This window comes from Ammospiza nelsoni, unplaced genomic scaffold (assembly GCF_027579445.1).
Source record: "Ammospiza nelsoni isolate bAmmNel1 unplaced genomic scaffold, bAmmNel1.pri scaffold_54, whole genome shotgun sequence".
Taxonomy (NCBI): Eukaryota; Metazoa; Chordata; class Aves; order Passeriformes; family Passerellidae; genus Ammospiza; species Ammospiza nelsoni.
Genome location: NW_026683192.1, coordinates 1,530,746 through 1,539,115, shown reverse-complemented (window position 1 = coordinate 1,539,115; position 8,370 = coordinate 1,530,746). Strand labels below are relative to the sequence as shown.

At 57.5% G+C, this 8,370-nt stretch overlaps 1 long non-coding RNA gene across 1 annotated transcript; it reads left to right on the top strand.

Moving 5' to 3' along the window:
- Positions 1–6,330: 6,330 nt before the first annotated feature.
- Positions 6,331–7,229, top strand: LOC132087193 (uncharacterized). The gene is made up of 3 exons (XR_009420483.1): positions 6,331–6,417; positions 6,694–6,749; positions 7,041–7,229. It is a non-coding gene; the product is annotated as an uncharacterized LOC132087193 (long non-coding RNA).
- The last annotated feature ends 1,141 nt before the right edge of the window (positions 7,230–8,370 follow it).

The window sequence follows — 8,370 nt, the reverse complement described above, 5'->3', positions numbered from 1 at the left end:
GGGGAAAGAGTATAGCAAGAAGAGTATAAATAATAAGGGATGGTTAATTTTTATCAGATAAGGTAGTTAAGGCTAGGGTAATATATCACTTGCCTGTCTTTACTATGTTTGAAGAAGTGGGATGGGATGCGGATTTCTTTGGGACAAAGAAGAGGAGCGTAGCCTGCACCTGGGACCCAAAACTACTATAGCCAAGGGGTGTGAAAGCCTGCCAACAGATCATAAGGAAAGAGGTCAAATTGAGGAAGACGTCTTGGCCTTCATTAGAAGAAGACCATTCCCCACTTTAAAACCCACCAACCCATTTGAAGTGAAAGACTGCAGAAATGTGAAGGAACTTTGGACTCAATTATAATACATTTTAATTCAAAGGAGGGTAGGCAGTGTTAGCTAATGAATAAGTGTTAGGTTTTTTGGGATTTATATGAATGTGTAAGATATTTTAGATGAGTAGAGATGAGAGAGAGAGCCAGTGATTCTTCACACATGTCTTTAGGAGACAACTCCTCGTGTGCCTGGTGCTGTAATAAACATACCACCTCCTACCTTTAACTGTGGGGAGTTCTATTCCACACCTCATTTGCTGACCGCGGCAGGAACGCTTCCCTGCTCCAGTGAGAACATCCGGGCTCTGAACGTCTCTGGGCGCTGCCAGGACGTTCCTTTCCTGGAGGCACCTCCGCTCTCGGCTGCTCCTCGTGGGGGACGGACAAGACTGCTGGCACTGTGGAGAAAGGAACGTTTAACTCTGTATAAAGTAACCCGTAAGGCGTATGCAGGGGAAGGGCTGTTCACAAGTCACGCAGAGATGTCCTGTGCACAACGTACGCCTGTACAGTTTGGGCTTGGGTCTGGCTGATGGCAGAAAGGATTTGCTGTGTCAATAAGGGCCTGCTAGCAATTCTGGGGGTGAATTGAGCAAATCCTGTTTTATTGCTGCTGTTTTTCCTGTGTGTTGTAATTGTGGCTGTGTTTTCAGTGTGTGAATGTTTGAGGAAGATGATGTGGGTGGATGCCGATGTGGTGTATGGTGTGTGTTGTGTTGAGAAGAGTGAGCTCTCTGTCCCCTCATAAAGAGATATTCCCTTCCCGGTGAGCCTGTGTGTGTGTGTGGACTTTCTAGTTGCAGGGGTTGGTGCTCCCTGTGACACCTGGTGCTTGGGAATACTGGGGGGTTGAGTTGTTTTTCCTCCCACACTGTGGTCATTTGGGACTGCACGGTTGTGTTTGGGGAGATTTCAGGATTTTGTTTGCAACAAGTGCAGCAATTTATGCAGAAAACTACAGTGTGGTGATTTATTATGTTAAACTATGGCAGTTCCTTTCTACTGCCCCCCTCTCCGAGCATTTAAAGTCTCCTGCCATGAGGCTGACGCTCTCTTTCCTCCCCTGGACATCCTCTTTCCTTTCCTGGACACTCCCTTTCTCTCCTGGAGCTGTTCTCCATTAAAGCTGTGGGACTTGGTCCTGGGAAGAGAGAGCACCTCTCATCTTTTGCTTTTGTCCTTGTCAGTGTCACTGGGCCCAGAGCTCGCCAAACTGATCCCCCACAAGATGAAAACTGACAAATGGTCCCATATACACAACTCAAAAATTGACCACATTTTTGATGGACTGGGGTGTTCGCCACATTTTGGAATTCCCTATTCCTACACAGGTCAGGCAATTATTGAAAGGACGCACCACACTCTAAAACCATTCTACATCAAGAAAACGGGGAGTGGCCCAAGCAACACCCCAGATGAGGTTGAGCAAAGCTTTATATGTCTTTATGTTTTTAATACAAATGCATATTAAGCTGTGGTTATTATCAATAAAATTGCATTTTGTTGATTTGTTACTGCAAACCCCCTGTGCCTTGTTGGTTATTTTTTGCACCAAAAAGTCATCCGTCACCCGTTCATTCGGGCGGACCTTGACAACAGCGCGCTCGTTCGTGTCCCACCCGGAGCTTTTCCAAGGCCTTGTTCCTGCAGCTGAGCTCGAGGCCAGACCACAGTCCTTGACAGGAGTCTCCTGTCCTTGTGGCAGGAGCCCTTGAGACCGAGTGCAGGACTTGCTGTCCTGCAGCCTTCATGAGGCTTCTCTCTTCAAGGTGCCTTCCAGGCACAACTGCAGGACTTGGCGACTTGGAGCTTTTCCAAGGCATCTCTCCTGCAACTTGCCACCAACCTAGTCAAAGATATGGAGCAGAGACCCCCAGTAGTGCCCAAGATGGCCTGGGTGGAGGAGGAGGAAGAAGGCCATGGAGCTGCCCCATCACAGGAGACCGAGGAGGTGGTGCCGTTCCATCCATCGCAGGAGGGTGAGTGGCAGAGACTGATTGTAGGACTGGTGCCTGCAGCCAGCTTGGCCCCATGCCATGCCATGCCATGCCATGCCATGCCATGCCATGCCATGCCATGCCATGCCATCCCCTGGGGAAGTGCCCAAGGACAGAATGGAAGAGGGGCCGGGCAGACACCCCACAGGGGCCGTGCTCCATCCCCTGGGGCATCCCGGGGCTGTCCCTGCCTGGGGAGCGCAGGGCTGGGCCGTGCTCTCCGGCCTCTCCCGCAGCCCCTCAGCTCTGGCTGCGCTCGCTCTTTGCCAGATGCAGCCCTGGAGTGCACACAAGAGCAGGAGTCCAGCCGTGGCCGCTTCCGCAGAACAGCGCAGGTACCTGCAGCCACCCCCACCTGGGCTGGGCCTGCTGTCCCTGCTCAGCCCAGCACCGTGTGTGCAGCACTCCATGCAACATCCCCAGCTTCCTGCCCTTCTCCTACAGTTTTTCTGCAAATTCATCAATAGAATGTAGGAGGAAGAGGCCATCGCCATGGGCACTGGGCTCAGATCCTACTCTCCCATCTTCCAAACCAAGCCCAGCGCTGCCCTCCTGTCTATGCTTGTAGAGGAAAATTTTTACTATCCAAACCAAGTAAGCAGCCTGAGGCAAGGGTTTGATCCTCCCAGGAATTGCTTGGCCTCCCAAGCCAAGCAATGCTGGTTGCTGTGAGCCTTTGGGGCCACATGGCAGTGGGGTGGGAAGGGAAGGACTTCTCTGGGGAAGCTGGGAACATTGCTCCCTCTGGCAGCTTTCCAAGTCTCCCCGTGCCTTCTCCAGGTGCCTGCCATGGTGAGGTTCATCCACCAGTGGCTCCTGGCCAATGATTGTGCTGAGCACAGGCTGGACAAGACCCTGCTGCATCTCACCGAAGCACAGCCAAATGACGCAGTCATGACGCTCCTGCGTGTGGCCCTGTCCTGTGACAGGTATGGGGCCCACCTGTGCACAGGGCTCAGGCCTCCCCAGGCATCCCCCTGTACAGCCTGTCCCAGGTGTCTGAGAAACAGAGAGTTCCAGGGCCCTCTGGCTGCTGCCATTCCCAGCCCTGACACGTCAGCCCATGAGCCTGCTGCCATGCTCTGTCCCCACAGGGCTGGGCTGCCTGGCTGCTGCTAGCCAGGGCCAGTGGGCAGAGGCAGAACTGGCAGGCAGCTCAGTTTCCCCCGGGGCTGTGTCTGAGACCCCCCTGAGACAGAGTTCTGACCCCACAGAGCTGCCATGGCCATGTGGAAGACCATCATGGGCTCAGCCAGGACTATGGAGCTGGCGCAGCTGATACTCCTGGATGTGCTGGGGAGCTGGCCAGAGCACAGCATGTGCACCTCAGATGGGGACGAAACGGCTGTCTTTGCCCTGGCTGTGAGTTTCTGCAACTGGCCTTTGCTGGCCCCAAGGCTGCCTCTCCAGCAGCTCTCCATCCTCCTTCCCCCACTGCATCTCCCTGCCTCAGGCGCTGGGTTGAAACCCAGCCCAGGGGCAGCTTCAGGCCCGCCAGGCCCCGTGCTCCCCCTGCCAAGGTCTCTCCGGGCCTCTCCCTGCCACGCTCGGGCTCTGCTACACGGACACCTCGGCACTGAGCGCTGTCTCGGGGGCTTTGTCCTTTGCAGGCAACTGTGGTGATGTGGAAGATCCTCCAGGTGCCGTCTGCCACGGATATTAACAGGTGTATTTCCCCTGCCTATTTGTGCATCTGCTCTTCCAAGTGTTCTTCCGCACTCTGGATATGCCAGAGGAGGTCGATACAGTCTGGAAGGCATGCCAGGAAGAGCATGGCCTTGCCACCAGCCCCAACAGGTGCTCCATCCCACTCCTCCTGTCCCTGCCATGTGGCCTACCAAGGAGCCAGTGCTGCCAGTGTGACCTGGGCTTTGCTGTGCACACAGGTTTGCGGTGTGCACCCTGAAGTCCCTGCTCTGCCTTCTCCGCTGTGAGGATGTGGTGGTGGCAATGGAGCGCAGGTGTGCCTGGGACACGCTGCTCTCTCTTGACACCCATCACTCTGCCGTGGCTCTGCTGGCCAGGTGAGATCCCCTTCTCCCCACTGCCTCTGACATTGCTGCTCTGTGCCCAGGTGTCCCACAAAATCCCCGTGGTCATGGGCCAGAGGGCCTTGCCACTGAGGGACGGCCAAGCACACTGGAAAAGGCTGGGACAGGAGGGTGCCCATGAGCAACTAACTCTCAAGTGGCCCAGGTCCCCTTGCTGGAAGGGTGGTGGGGAAAGATGAGAACTCTGTGAGTCACTCCTGGGAGAGGATTGCCCCCCTGGCTCAGGGTCTTATTTCCTTTTCCTCTCATCAGGATACTTTGCCATTAAGCCATACACTTCTGTTCCGGGATTGCATTCTACCTGCTCACCATGCTCGATGAAGAGATGCCACACTGGGATTTCCCTGCTCTGGCATTCCTTGTGGAGGTGAGCCTCAAGGCCAGCGCTGCCTGGCTGAGCTGCCTCCCAGCTCTCTGCCCACTCGTAGGCACAGCTGCCTGGCACGGTACCCGTGCCCTGTGCTGCTGCCTGGGCCCAGCCCCGTGCGGCTCCGGGCTCCTGCCAGCTGGCTCCCTGTCACTGCCCTGTACCTTTCAGGTCCTCGAGTGCCTGGACTTGAGTGAAGGTGGTGCTAACAGAGTCCTGCAAATTTTCTCAAGGCAGCTGCAGAGCGAGTGCAGGGAGAGGCGTCGCCTGGCACTCAGGGCCCTTCTTGAGCTCATTGAGGAGCCCTCAATGGTGAGAAGGGGGCAGTGGCTGAGGCTGAGCTGGGGAATGTGGTCGCTTGGGCTTGGCAGGGCTTTGAGTTCTGGGGCAGCTGCTCTCAGCTCTCCTGCCTCCCAGTTCAGCTGCCCGAGTGCTTTGGGACAGGCCTTTGGCCTCTGGGCCCTGCGGCAGCAGGATGGCGTTTCACAAACTTGTGTTCTGCACAGACCAAAAAAATGTGGAGCCTGACGGAAAGTCTTGTGGACTTCCTGTGGGATGCAGATGGAGAGATAGTTTTCATGACAGTCATGCTACTCAGCTTTATCATCTTGGACAATGACGTGCTGATGCCTGGCCCCATCACACTGCAGCTGCTTGAGGCACTGCTGCCACTCTTTGACCACGTAAGGCTCACTGCTCCCAGCCACGGCCACTGGGTGCTGTCCGGACACCTTGTGCCCTGTGAATTTGCAGGCCTGTGCCAGGCTGAGCCCCGTGCTGAGGTCTTTTTTCTTCCTTCCATACAGAACAATTGGCAGGTTCAGTTCATCTCCATACTGCTCTTCCGAACATTGGTGACTCTTCCACAGCAAAAGGAAAAAAAGGCCCTGAAGACACCCCTGCGCCAGAGCCTGCTGCCCCTCGTCCTCCACTGCCATGATGAGAAGCGGCTTGTGGCACGGGTGAGGACTCGTGGGCCGCTGCTGTCCCCCTGGCAGGGGGCTCGGCTGCCTCCTGCCCTGGCACCTGCTGGGCTGCAGCCTCCTGCATGCCTTGGCACAGGGACGCGGGTCCTGCGCCCTGGGCTGTGGGGCCATCTCCGTGTCTCTGCTGCTCTCCAGGCTTCTCAGGAAACTCTGCTTTGTGTGGCTGAGTTCCTGAAGAGGAGAGATCTTGAAAGACTGGTGAAGAGCCAGAATCTGTGGAAGTTCAGCAAGTGCCTGGTAAGGACAGCCTGCAAGCCCCAGCCTCAGCCCGGAGAAGCTCCCTGAGCACGGTGCTCAGTGTGCGGGGCGGGCAGCTGTGGTCCTGCCCGGTGCTGCAGCCAGAGGCCTCGCGGGCTCTTCTCCAGGCTGCCGGGGGAGCCCGGGCCCGGCGGGGCTGCGGGGCGGGGCGGCACCGCGGCTCCCCGGGCAGCAGCCGGCCCTCTGCCCCGCCCCTCGGGAGCCCGGCGCCGGCGGCTGCTGGCCGCGCCTCAGGGCTGTGCGGCAGGGGAGGCCGGGGCTGGGCGCAGGCAGCGCCCGACCCAGGGGCTGAGCCCGCACCAACGCTTCCCTCCTGCCGCTCTCTGCAGCTGGCAGAGGACAGGAGCCGAGCGGCCGAGCACCTGCGCCGGGCCCTGCGCTACCTGCAGAGCCCACAGGAGCCCCTGCGAGCGGCGGCCATCAGGTTCATGGGTGAGTCCCGAGCCCGGGCTCCCTCCCCGACCCGCCGCAGCTCGGCCCCAGCCCCGCCTGCTGCCCCGGCAGCGCCAGCCGGGCCTGGCGCCGTGGAGCCCCGCCTGGCCCGGGCATCGCTGCTGCCGCCCTCTGGCAGCCGTTCCCTGGGGCGGCAGCGTGCGGCAAGGGCCGGGCTGAGCCCTGCCAGGCCAGCAGCCCGTGTGGCCACAGCGCCGGCAGCGCCGGTGGCAGGGAGCTGTGCCGCTGGCGCCGTGACAGGCTCTGTGTTCACAGGCATGGCGGGGCGGCACCTGAGGGGGAAGAAGGAAGAGCTCTGGCTCATCTGTACAGTGAGTGAGGGCAGCGGGCTGGCAGCGGGGGCTGCCGGGGGAGCTGCAAGCCCTGCCCCGGCTGCAAGAGGGCTCTGCTCCCTGTGCGGACCAGGGGCGGCGTGGGCAGAGCACACAGAGATTTCAGGGCCGCCTGGGGGAATTCATGGCCAGCAGCTTCAGGCTGTTACCGTTGGTCCCTGCTCCCTCCTGGCCATGGCTAGAACCGGCTGGGATGGCCCTGGCAGGGGGCTCTCCTCGGCTCCCTGCAGATCCGGGATCTGACCATGGCTCTGTTCCTTTCTCTTTCAGCCCTTGAACACCTGACAGAGGACACCAGCAGTGCTGTGTCGGACCTGGCACATCAAACATTGTATGTCCTCCAGGCACTGCAGAGTGAGCGATATTCCGTCTTCCAGAGGGTGCAAGAACATCTGCGCTGGGCATGGAGGACACGGCCTCGTCTGTCGGGGCTCGGCTATCTGCGCTGCTGGAGCTCTGCCGAGTGCTAATGCCTCTTTCTGCTGAGGCCACCCGAGTCAGCAGGAATTTTCCATTTCTTTGAGATTGTTCTTTTCTTTTTTTTATTTTTTCATTAGTATATGAATATAGAGTGTGTTATAATACACAGACTTCCAGGAGCTTTCTTTTACTGCGCAGGGTCTGCATGGCATAGGGGAAGAGGGGGAAAAGTGTGCCATGGCTCAGCAAGCTGCCCAGGCGTGCAGTGTTGCAGGGGAAATGGCCAGAAGCCCCTTGGCCTTTGGTGGTTCTGCTGAAGCCTTTGTGCTGGTGACAGAGCGGCTGGGCAGGAGCTGGGGCTGCGGGGATCCCTGTGAGAGCAGTGCCCGGAGATGGCCACAAGCCCTGTGCCAGGCAGGAAGCGCCATCCGTGTCCTCCTGCCCGTGTGCTGCTGGCTGCCTTGCTGAGGGCTCCCAGGTGCCTCTGGATGGGGCTGCTCTGGAGCTGCTGTGGGGCTGCGGCGCTGCTGCCGGGCAGCTTGGTCGGGCTGAGGCAGAGCCTGAGGGGCTGGGGCGCTGGCAAGCCCTCAGCAATGGGCTGTCAGAGGCCACAAGCAGCCCCCTGGCAGCTGCGCGCCCTGTTCCTGCCAGAGTTGACTTGCAACACGGACCCCGGGCACTCTGGAACTAACAGCATCGGTGTTGTTGGAAACCCAAATGCAAGGAAATCTCAGACCTTTGGTCTTGTCAGCAAAGCTTAGAATTAAACACAGGATTTGATCGGAGACCTTGGAAAGGGCTTGCAACGCTAGGTACTAGAAGTGAGAATGTGTATTTCTAGTTTATTATAGCAGAGACACGGGGAGGAATGTTGAATTAGAGGAAAGTTTAGAGCTTTAGTGCTGAAGATCTAGAAAAAATCAAAGTAGTTACAATGGTAAACAAGAAGCTTAGGATGCAGTGCTGTGAGTTTGTGTGTCATAACATGATTGGCTAAGGAAGCTTACACTGTAGCACGAGTCCCTAAGACGAAATATTGAAGGATTGGCTGCAAAACATAAATATTCTCTTTGGCAGTGTCTTCTTGGCCAAGAAATCCTTCAAAGCTCTTGTAACTACAAGTCTTGCGGGCCTTGTGAGCCATGCAGTGCAGATGTGAGCCAAACTCACCCTTCCTGTC